We start from the raw sequence: 12,570 nt of genomic DNA, 5'->3' as shown, positions 1-12,570 counted from the left end.
TGACTTCTGCCCGACTCTCTGTGACCTCTATCTGACTATCAGGGACTTCTACCCGACTCTCTGTGACTTCTATCTATCAGTGACTTCTACCCCACTGTCTGTGACTTCTATCTATCAGGGACTTCTACCCGACTCTCTGTGACTTCTATCTATCAGTGACTTCTACTCGACTCTCTGTGACCTCTATCTGACTATTAGGGACTTCTACCCGACTCTCTGTGACTTCTATCTATCAGTGACTTCTACTCGACTCTCTGTGACTTCTGACCGACTCTCTGTGACCTCTATCTGACTATCAGGGACTTCTACCCGACTCTCTGTGACTTGTATCTATCAGTGACTTCTACCCCACGGTCTGTGACTTCTATCTATCAGGGACTTCTACCCGACTCTCTGTGACTTCTATCTATCAGTGACTTCTACTCGACTCTCTGTGACCTCTATCTGACTATTAGGGACTTCTACCCGACTCTCTGTGACCTCTATCTATCAGGGACTTCTACCCGACTCTCTGTGACTTCTATCTATCAGTGACTTCTACTCGACTCACTGTGACTTCTACCCGACTCCCTGTGACCTCTATCTGACTATCAGGGACTTCTACCCGACTCTCTGTGACCTCTATCTGACTATCAGGGACTTCTACCCGACTCTCTGTGACTTCTATCTATCAGTGACTTCTACTCGACTCACTGTGACTTCTACCCGACTCTCTGTGACCTCTATCTGACTATCAGGGACTTCTATCCGACTCTCTGTGACTTCTATCTATCAGTGACTTTTACCCGACTGTCTGTGACTTCTATCTATCAGTGACTTCTACTCGACTGTCTGTGACTTCTATCTATCAGTGACTTCTACCCGACTGTCTGTGACTTCAATCTATTAGTGACTTCTACCCGACTGTCTGTGACTTCTATCTATCAGTGACTTCTACCCGACTCTCTGTGACTTCTATCTATCAGTGACTTCTACTCGACTCTCTGTGACTTCTATCTATCAGTGACTTCTACTCGACTCTCTGTGACCTCTATCTGACTATCAGGGACTTCTACCCGACTCTCTGTGACTTCTATCTATCAGTGACTTTTACCCGACTGTCTGTGACTTCTATCTATCAGTGACTTCTACCCGACTGTCTGTGACTTCAATCTATTAGTGACTTCTACCCGACTGTCTGTGACTTCTATCTATCAGTGACTTCTACCCGACTCTCTGTGACTTCTATCTATCAGTGACTTCTACTCGACTCTCTGTGACCTCTATCTGACTATCAGGGACTTCTATCCGACTCTCTGTGACTTCTATCTATCAGTGACTTCTACTCGACTCTCTGTGACTTCTATCTATCAGTGACTTCTACTCGACTCTCTGTGACCTCTATCTGACTATCAGGGACTTCTATCCGACTCTCTGTGACTTCTATCTATCAGTGACTTCTACTCGACTCTCTGTGACCTCTATCTATCAGTGACTTCTACTCGACTCTCTGTGACTTCTATCTATCAGTGACTTCTACCCGACTCTCTGTGACTTCTATCTATCAGTGACTTCTACTCGACTCTCTGTGACTTCTATCTATCGGTGACTTCTACCCGACTCTCTGTGACTTCTATCTATCAGTGACTTCTACCCGACTCTCTGTGACTTCTATCTATCAGTGACTTCTACTCGACTCTCTGTGACTTCTATCTATCAGTGACTTCTACTCGACTCTCTGTGACTTCTATCTATCAGTGACTTCTACTCGACTCTCTGTGACTTCTATCTATCAGTGACTTCTACTCGACTCTCTGTGACCTCTATCTGACTATCAGGGACTTCTACCCGACTCTCTGTGACTTCTATCTATCAGTGACTTCTACTCGACTCTCTGTGACTTCTATCTATCAGTGACTTCTACTCGACTCTCTGTGACTTCTATCTATCAGTGACTTCTACTCGACTCTCTGTGACTTCTATCTATCAGTGACTTCTACTCGACTCTCTGTGACTTCTATCTATCAGTGACTTCTACTCGACTCTCTGTGACTTCTATCTATCAGTGACTTCTACTCGACTCTCTGTGACTTCTATCTATCAGTGACTTCTACTCGACTCTCTGTGACTTCTATCTATCAGTGACTTCTACTCGACTCTCTGTGACTTCTATCTATCAGTGACTTCTACTCGACTCTCTGTGACCTCTATCTGACTATCAGGGACTTCTACCCGACTCTCTGTGACTTCTATCTATCAGTGACTTCTACTCGACTCTCTGTGACTTCTATCTATCAGTGACTTCTACTCGACTCTCTGTGACTTCTATCTATCAGTGACTTCTACTCGACTCTCTGTGACTTCTATCTATCAGTGACTTCTACCCGACTCTCTGTGACTTCTATCTATCAGTGACTTCTACTCGACTCTCTGTGACTTCTATCTATCAGTGACTTCTACTCGACTCTCTGTGACTTCTATCTATCAGTGACTTCTACTCGACTCTCTGTGACTTCTATCTATCAGTGACTTCTACTCGACTCTCTGTGACTTCTATCTATCAGTGACTTCTACTCGACTCTCTGTGACCTCTATCTGACTATCAGGGACTTCTACCCGACTCTCTGTGACTTCTATCTATCAGTGACTTCTACTCGACTCTCTGTGACCTCTATCTGACTATCAGGGACTTCTACCCGACTCTCTGTGACTTCTATCTATCAGTGACTTCTACTCGAATCTCTGTGACTTCTACCCGACTCTCTGTGACTTCTATCTATCAGTGACTTCTACTCGAATCTCTGTGACTTCTACCCGACTCTCTGTGACCTCTATCTGACTATCAGGGACTTCTATCCGACTCTCTGTGACTTCTATCTATCAGTGACTTCTACTCGAATCTCTGTGACTTCTACCCGACTCTCTGTGACCTCTATCTGACTATCAGGGACTTCTATCCGACTCTCTGTGACTTCTATCTATCAGTGACTTCTACTCGACTCTCTGTGACTTCTATCTATCAGTGACTTCTACTCGAATCTCTGTGACTTCTACCCGACTCTCTGTGACCTCTATCTGACTATCAGGGACTTCTATCCGACTCTCTGTGACTTCTATCTATCAGTGACTTCTACTCGACTCTCTGTGACTTCTATCTATCAGTGACTTCTACTCGACTCTCTGTGACTTCTATCTATCAGTGACTTCTACTCGACTCTCTGTGACTTCTATCTATCAGTGACTTCTACCCGACTCTCTGTGACCTCTATCTGACTATCAGGGACTTCTACCCGACTCTCTGTGACTTCTATCTATCAGTGACTTTTACCCGACTCTCTGTGACTTCTATCTATCAGTGACTTCTACCCGACTCTCTGTGACCTCTATCTATCAGTGACTTCTACTCGACTCTCTGTGACTTCTGCCCGACTCTCTGTGACCTCTATCTGACTATCAGGGACTTCTACCCGACTCTCTGTGACTTCTATCTATCAGTGACTTCTACCCCACTGTCTGTGACTTCTATCTATCAGGGACTTCTACCCGACTCTCTGTGACTTCTATCTATCAGTGACTTCTACTCGACTCTCTGTGACTTCTATCTATCAGGGACTTCTACTCGACTCTCTGTGACTTCTATCTATCAGTGACTTCTACTCGACTGTCTGTGACTTCTATCTATCAGTGACTTCTACCCGACTCTCTGTGACTTCTATCTATCAGTGACTTCTACTCGACTCTCTGTGACTTCTATCTATCAGTGACTTCTACTCGACTCTCTGTGACCTCTATCTGACTATTAGGGACTTCTACCCGACTCTCTGTGACTTCTATCTATCAGGGACTTCTACCCGACTCTCTGTGACCTCTATCTATCAGTGACTTCTACCCGACTCTCTGTGACTTCTATCTATCAGTGACTTCTACCCCACTGTCTGTGACTTCTATCTATCAGGGACTTCTACCCGACTCTCTGTGACTTCTATCTATCAGTGACTTCTACCCGACTCTCTGTGATCTCTATCTATCAGTGACTTCTACCCGACTCTCTGTGACTTCTATCTATCAGTGACTTCTACTCGACTCTCTGTGACTTCTATCTATCAGTGACTTCTACTCGACTCTCTGTGACTTCTATCTATCAGTGACTTCTACCCGACTCTCTGTGACTTCTATCTATCAGTGACTTCTACTCGACTCTCTGTGACTTCTATCTATCAGTGACTTCTACTCGACTCTCTGTGACTTCTATCTATCAGTGACTTCTACTCGACTCTCTGTGACTTCTATCTATCAGTGACTTCTACCCGACTCTCTGTGACTTCTATCTGACTATCAGTGACTTCTACTCGACTCTCTGTGACTTCTATCTATCAGTGACTTCTACTCGACTCTCTGTGACTTCTATCTATCAGTGACTTCTACTCGACTCTCTGTGACTTCTATCTGACTATTAGGGACTTCTACTTGACTCTCTGTGACTTCTATCTATCAGTGACTTCTACTCGACTCTCTGTGACTTCTATCTGACTATCAGTGACTTCTACTCGACTCTCTGTGACTTCTATCTGACTATCAGTGACTTCTACTCGACTCTCTGTGACTTCTATCTATCAGTGACTTCTACTCGACTCTCTGTGACTTCTATCTATCAGTGACTTCTACTCGACTCTCTGTGACTTCTATCTATCAGTGACTTCTACTCGACTCTCTGTGACTTCTATCTATCAGTGACTTCTACTCGACTCTCTGTGACCTCTATCTGACTATCAGGGACTTCTACCCGACTCTCTGTGACCTCTATCACATTTCTGATTGCAAATTGGAACAGAATGTCTATTTGCCTGTCAATGATTATCTGGAAACTCACTGGCCCCTGACATTGTAAAAATGTTACAGTTTGTCAACCGACATGTCAGGATGTTACAATACAGGAGGAACCATTAAACCATGTGTCCATCTCTTTGTCTTCAATACAAGGCACAAACTTAATAGACTTAAAACCTAATCATTAAGTGTCTCATCGATCTGTAGGTCAACATCGTTTTGTTGTTGTTGTTCAATATTGACACTCTTATTGACACTCTTATTGACACTCTTATGTCGCCAAGTTGATGGAAATAGGAACCTATCGCTTACGGCAAGATTTTTTTTTAAATTTTAATTCTGCAAATGAAATGGAAGTAAATGCAAAAAAACGACCTCAGTAGGACTCACTGAACGCGGTGCTCTCCCCTTTCCATTTAAATGGTGTTGACTTTAGTTAGACACGCGTGGATCTGGTCATTGTTGATAACAAATATGGCTTCCTTCGCCGAAACATTTACCTCTATGTGTGTGTGTGTGTGTGGATGTCTATGTGTGTGGGTGAATGTCTATGTGTGTGTTAATGTCGTGTGTGTGAATGTCGATGTTTGTGGTTGTGAGAGTTTCTGATAGTGTTTGGTTGCCTTTGAGTGTGTGTGTGTGTGTGTTTGTTTCGAGAGAAGTCTCTATTCAAGTCTCCTAATTCTTCTAAACCATGATTCAGTGTAACCCTACAGAGCCGTGGTAGCCCCGAGTCTACTAGAACAAAAAGGGTTCAACGAGGTCAAGTGGTTTTGTCCAACTAATTCGTTCTGCCTTTGGGTGGTGTCTCCGTGTCCAACGAAGTGTGCTAACGCCGAACAATGGCGTGAAGTTCTCTGGAAGAGCTTTTGGTATTACTAGGTGATGATAGGTGGACTAATGGTACCATCTTTTTGTTTGTGTGTCAACTCGTGAATGAACCAGTGAAATGGAGGCTAGCTGGGGTAATGACGACAATTGGTCAATGGAAGAAAAAAAAAAGTAAAAACAATGTTTATACTTTAACTTTGAGAGTCTCTATCTCTCTGTGTGTGTGTGTGTGTGAGAGAGAGAGAGAGAGAGAGAGAGAGAGAGAGCATGTGTGTGAGAGATTATTTGTATAACAGCTCATATACACTTACCCTTTTAATTAATTATAAAATTTTCTCTTTGCAATAATATTGTTGTTGTGACTTGAATGTTGGATGATAAGAATAATTTTGTATTTCCAGACACTAGGTTTAGTGACTCAACATCCAAGCGTTGCCGAGGATATTAGAATTAGTAAAAATTGGAATAAGAATCCTCTAATTTAATTATCCGAATCGAAATCAAAGAATTAGTGTCCGCACAAAAACAACAACTTAAATTTAGAATGCACAATATAATTAAACTTCTGAACTAAGCCCACTGTTAACCCTAACCCACTGTTCACCCATCCCGTCTCTAATTAACATGCACGACTAGATTAGTACATGGACAGGCCTAGAACGTAATTATATTCCGTTTTTTAAGGAAAGTCTGTAATTTATAACATAGGATCAATAACTTAATATAGAAAAAAATCTATTTCTCCCACACCCATTCTCGGATCAAGGTTAAGCCTTGCACAATTAAAATTATTCATTGGCAAAAACAAATACACGAATCAATAAAAAAAAAAAAAAAGAATTAGTCAATTAATTAATGGTAATTTATTTTATTTTTTTGCTTGATACTAACAAGGGAAATAAATCCTCCAGTATTCGCAGATATTGCCAAATATTTAGGGCTTTTTCCCCTTTGATAATTGTACACGTTATTTTTCCCACACCAATTCCCAGATGGGGTTGAAACTTTAAATAATTTGATCTATTTATTGTACCAACAAAATATGAATCATACACAGTTTTTGCCTTTAAACAATAGCCTATTGTCATATAGTCAAGTCTTTAGAGCACAAATCTACACTTAATCTACGCTCGTATATAGATAAGTAGATAAGTGTAGTGTATGCATATATTTTGTGTAGATCTTGATAACAGAAAAAAAAAACAAGATTACAAAGACAGTTTGTGTGGAAACACAAACTCAAAATCGGCCCCCGAAGTGGTCCACCCAGGCAGGCTTCAATATTTTCAGAAAGAACATCCAAATGAAATTATATCAAAGACAAATGAGAGATAAGAATGGAGAAAGAAAGTTGACAGATCTTGTGTAGTGCTCCAACGGTACAGCAGATCAAAGGATAGGTGCAAGTGAATGCAAAGTTAGATGTGAACCTGGCCTAACTAGTTCCCCTTTCAGACCTTGTGGTCTATAGGGCAGATGATGTAAAGTTCATCTGTTTTTTGTGGCCTACGGTTAATGAGGTTGTCATGTAGCCAGCACAAGGACCAACCGCCTTTACTTTCCCCAACTAATATCAGGTACCCATTGGAGCTGGGTGGACTCAGAGGCGCCTAAGGATTCCGAAGTTGAAAATCCCAGTCGTCACCGGGATTGGAACCCGGGGCCCCCGGTTCGGAAGCCAAGCTACCGCGCCTCTCCTGGCCTAACTGAAGTCTTATAATTGATATAATTGTTTTGAAAAGGCTCAATCTCTTATTCGAATGCTCAAAAAAAAAAAAGAAAAAACTTTTCGCATTAAAAAAAAAAGTGCACGAAAATGACGTTTACAAGATTGCTATTCGTGTTAATTTAGGTCTAACTTATAATGCATACTAATTAGCTTTTTCTCTTTAAAAAAACTGCTTGCACAACTAATTTTAAAAATTAGTTTTTTCGCTTTCAGAAAAAAAAAAGTAGCCGTTGCATCAGAACTTTGAATGGTCTAAAATATTGTGATGTCGGATTTTCAATATCTTTTCTAGTTTACGAGATCTAAACGGGACGGACGGACAGATGGACAGACATTTCGCACAAAACTAATAGCGTCTTTTCCCCTTTCAGGGGCCGCTAAAAAGTGTTCAAGTCGTTCTAATTCTATCCACTCATAAAAAAACATATTAATTAATATCAAGACAGTTGGATCTAGATTAACTTATACGCGTGTTTGTTGTTGTGCGTAGAAAAATAACGAAGCAGAAGACATACATAAGATATAAGATATAAGACATACATAAGATATAAGACATACATAAGATATAAGACATACATAAGATATAAGATATAAGACATACATAAGATATAAGATATAAGACATACATAAGATATAAAACATACATAAGATATAATGATGGTGCCTTTGGGATCGTTGTAGCAAAGAACATGGTAAAAACCTAAAGTAGCAGCATTCGAGGCTCAGGCAGAAGGAGTAAAAGGTTTATTTATGTCAATGTCCCTCTCGCCCCATACCTGATTTGAACAAGAACGAACCCTGTTTCCCTGCAGACCTTTGTTTGTCCAGGGAACCCTGTTTGTCCTCCAGTCAGCCCACTCTGTAATCTCCCCCTGTCAGGGAGTTACCGGGCAAAGCTGAGTTCTTCTGGAGCACCTCTCAATACGGTATCGTTCAGAAGTCAATTCACAGCTCTGCGGCGTCCGTCAAATACAGACAAAAAACGGGACACACTCAAACAATTGATAAGCAGAATCTTTTTTTTTTCAAATCTCACCTCTGGAAAACAAGCAGTTAAAAAAATGTGCAGGGGAGGGAAGTTGATAAGGAACATCGAGAATCGGTGATGAGCAATCTTGTTACGTTAACGGATTACAGAATTGATAGGGGAACACTTAAAATCTCACAGATTTAATCAATAACAAATGTTAATTTTTTTTTAAAGAAACTCCATTGTACATAATGGGGTGTAGCAGGCTAGAGGTACAATGGTTGGCTTCCGTGCCCCGACGTCCCGAGTTTAAATCTCAATAAGGAATGTGTGATTTTACAATTTCAGGATTTTTAGGAAAGCTTGCTTCATGGCTAAGTGGTTCCGAACCTAAGGTCCTGGGTTCGAATCTCGGTGAAGACTGGGATTTTGAAATCCGGGATTTATAGAGGCGTCCATGAGCCCACCCAGTTCTAATGGATACCTGACTTAAGTTTGGGAAAGTAAATGCGATTGGTCATTGTGCTGGCCACATGACACCCTGCTCGTTAACCTTTAGTTAAAGAAAAAGATGACCTTAACATCATCTGCCTCTAGCTCGCAAGGTCTGAAAGTAAAACTACATTTTAAAAAAAAATATTTTTTTACTCTATTAAAATTCACGTGACTTGGTTTTAGGTTTACCCGCATCTCAAGAGAGTACCTGAATTGTCTCCCGTAGTTTGAACTTCAAAAATGTATACAATTTGAATGGACACACAAAGTATATTTCAAAATGAACAAATTATTTTATTATATTCCATTTCACAACTTCATTTTGAATGTCGTCTTTTGTCCACATTTACCTACTGTAGACGCAATAGAATGAAAGAAATAAAACAGCTTATCTTATCTTATATAATACAGAAGAAAAAAAAATGATTGCGTCTTATGCGTCATGCATCTAGTCATGCATGTTAACCAATGACTTAAATTCTGCCAAGTCACTGGCTGGCATCTTATGACAATAAAAGTGCTGACTATTTTTACCCAGACAATCTTAACTTGCTCAATCATAATAACATGAGACTCTGTGTGTCTAACAGCGAGTCATAGTTATCTGATGATGTGTTGGTATAAGACTGGGTCCACAGCAGCCTGTTTCATTGGGATGTTGTATTTGGCAGTTATGGTGTAATGTGTTTTATATTATCATACTTTACTTTTGAATCTTTAATCTATTAACATTTTAAATTAATACTCTTTTTTTTTTTAAGTGGTGGAGTGTAGGCTTATTCTAGTTTCGTTGTATCATTCATGTTTTATTACAGTGAAGTGTTCCTTTAAGGAAAAAGTCTGGGAACCACTGTTTTATTTTATTTCCCTTAATTGCATATTCCAGCAATTGTCTAACTAAGGAATTTAATAGGTTTATGTTCTTATTTCTTTAAAAAAATAAAAATACCCTTTTAAAAAAAAAATAAAAAAATTATAGCATTGTTAACGAGATTCCATAATGGCTATTCATTTATCATAACACGATTCATGTTGTTGTTGTTGTTTTTTACACTGCCTTGATTGGTGCTCTTTTGGAAACTTTAAAAATAAATAAATAATAATTTAACAAAAAATACAAAAATTATAAATATTAGCTAAATTAAACTGGAAAAGCATAGCCCTTGACTTCAAACTGGTACGCTCTCTGGTCATGGCCACATTCTTATATGCTTGCGAATCTTGGACGCTGACTGCAGAGATATAGAGGAGGATGCTAGCAATGGAATTGAGATGCTACAGAAGGAACGTAGGTTTCACATTTAAAGACCGCATCACAAACGAAAAGATTAGAGACAGGTTTACTACAGCGACTGGACCCCACGATGACCTACTAACTCTTGCAAAAATAAAAAACGCAAACTAAAACTCTATGGCCATATTACAAGCACTTTGGGGTTCACAAAGACCTTCCTTCAGGGAACAGTACCAGGAAAAAGAAGAAGAAGCAAACAGAGAAAGCGATGAGATGACAACTTTACAAAATGGACGGGCCTGTCATTGAAAGAGGTTCTATCCAAGGCAAAGGACAGAGAGGAATGGAGAAAGATAGGTGAAGGTATATTTAACAATTTAAATATACTCTATGAATATGGGAGCACACTAGAACGAATTATTGTATTTGGTGTTATAGGCGAATATATTTACATTCTATTTTAGTATGTGCAAAAGAAAACAAAAACACATTGGCTTTATTTCAGTAAAGAGATTCATGTTAATATTCTACTGGGGAATCACAAGAATTTTTTTTTCAACAAGGTATTTACCAAACACTGACAACATGCACAACGTGTGGTTGGGGGATGGGAGGGGGGAGAGGCAAAGGACAAACCTGTCTAAAGGGACAGCACCCATAGCGAGTTGATGACGCGGTTGTCTAGGTAACCAGCACGTGACTCTAGCGCTCCTGGCGGTCATCTCGCAGGAAACCATCTGGCAATTTATCTGTGAGTGGGTCGAGAGAACAACAGTGCAACAGACCAGATCTCGTCCTACTGATAATGTGGCCAGATTAGGCAGTCAAAATTTCCACAAATCCTTTTTTTTATTGTTGAATGTATTGATTTTTGCTCATACTTTTTTTTTCTCATTTTCATCACTGTATTGTCCTAAAATAAATGTAAAATTATCAGTTTGAATGCAGATGGCAGCATATCATATTTTTGACTATAATGTTTCACAAGGCTCTCGTTTACCACTTACAAAAAAACAGAATAATTAATTCAGCTAAAATTAACTCTATTTTTTGGGGGGGGGGGTGGGGGGGGTGGGCAAAATTACAGTGAATAAAATAATGAAACCAAATTGTTCTATAGATCCGTTGTTTTTGTAACTTAGCATTTACTTGGACAGCTTTTGAAAAAGAAATTAGACTCACGACACCTGCAGAGTGATGCATTTATAAATCTATCTGGTAAGTACATCCTCAGAGTCTAGAAGTTAAGTGAGGATAGGAGGGTGAGTACATCCTCAGAGTCTAGAAGTTAAGTGAGGATAGGAGGGTAAGTACATCCTCAGAGTCTAGAAGTTAAGTGAGGATAGGAGGGTGAGTACATCCTCAGAGTCTAAAAGTTAAGTGAGGATAGGAGGGTAAGTACATCCTCAGAGTCTAGAAGTTAAGTGAGGATAGGAGGGTGAGTACATCCTCAGAGTCTAGAAGTTAAGTGAGGATAGGAGGGTAAGTACATCCTCAGAGTCTAGAAGTTAAGTGAGGATAGGAGGGTAAGTACATCCTCAGAGTCTAGAAGTTAAGTGAGGATAGGTGGGTGAGTACATCCTCAGAGTCTAGAAGTTAAGTGAGGATAGGAGGGTGAGTACATCCTCAGAGTCTAGAAGTTAAGTGAGGATAGGAGGGTAAGTACATCCTCAGAGTCTAGAAGTTAAGTGAGGATAGGAGGGTGAGTACATCCTCAGAGTCTAAAAGTTAAGTGAGGATAGGAGGGTAAGTACATCCTCAGAGTCTAGAAGTTAAGTGAGGATAGGAGGGTGAGTACATCCTCAGAGTCTAGAAGTTAAGTGAGGATAGGAGGGTAAGTACATCCTCAGAGTCTAGAAGTTAAGTGAGGATAGGAGGGTAAGTACATCCTCAGAGTCTAGAAGTTAAGTGAGGATAGGAGGGTAAGTACATCCTCAGAGTCTAGAAGTTAAGTGAGGATAGGAGGGTGAGTACATCCTCAGAGTCTAAAAGTTAAGTGAGGATAGGTGGGTAAGTACATCCTCAGAGTCTAGAAGTTAAGTGAGGATAGGTGGGTGAGTACATCCTTAGAGTCTAGAAGTTAAGTGAGGATAGGAGGGTGAGTACATCCTCAGAGTCTAGAAGTTAAGTGAGGATAGGAGGGTAAGTACATCCTCAGAGTCTAGAAGTTAAGTGAGGATAGGAGGGTAAGTACATCCTCAGAGTCTAGAAGTTAAGTGAGGATAGGTGGGTGAGTACATCCTCAGAGTCTAGAAGTTAAGTGAGGATAGGAGGGTAAGTACATCCTCAGAGTCTAGAAGTTAAGTGAGGATAGGAGGGTGAGTACATCCTCAGAGTCTAGAAGTTAAGTGAGGATAGGTGGGTGAGTACATCCTCAGAGTCTAGAAGTTAAGTGAGGATAGGAGGGTAAGTACATCCTCAGAGTCTAGAAGTTAAGTGAGGATAGGAGGGTGAGTACATCCTCAGAGTCTAGAAGTTAAGTGAGGATAGGTGGGTGAGTACATC

This window comes from Biomphalaria glabrata, chromosome 1, assembly GCF_947242115.1.
Source record: "Biomphalaria glabrata chromosome 1, xgBioGlab47.1, whole genome shotgun sequence".
Taxonomy (NCBI): domain Eukaryota; kingdom Metazoa; phylum Mollusca; class Gastropoda; family Planorbidae; genus Biomphalaria; species Biomphalaria glabrata.
This window is presented reverse-complemented; position numbering follows the sequence as displayed.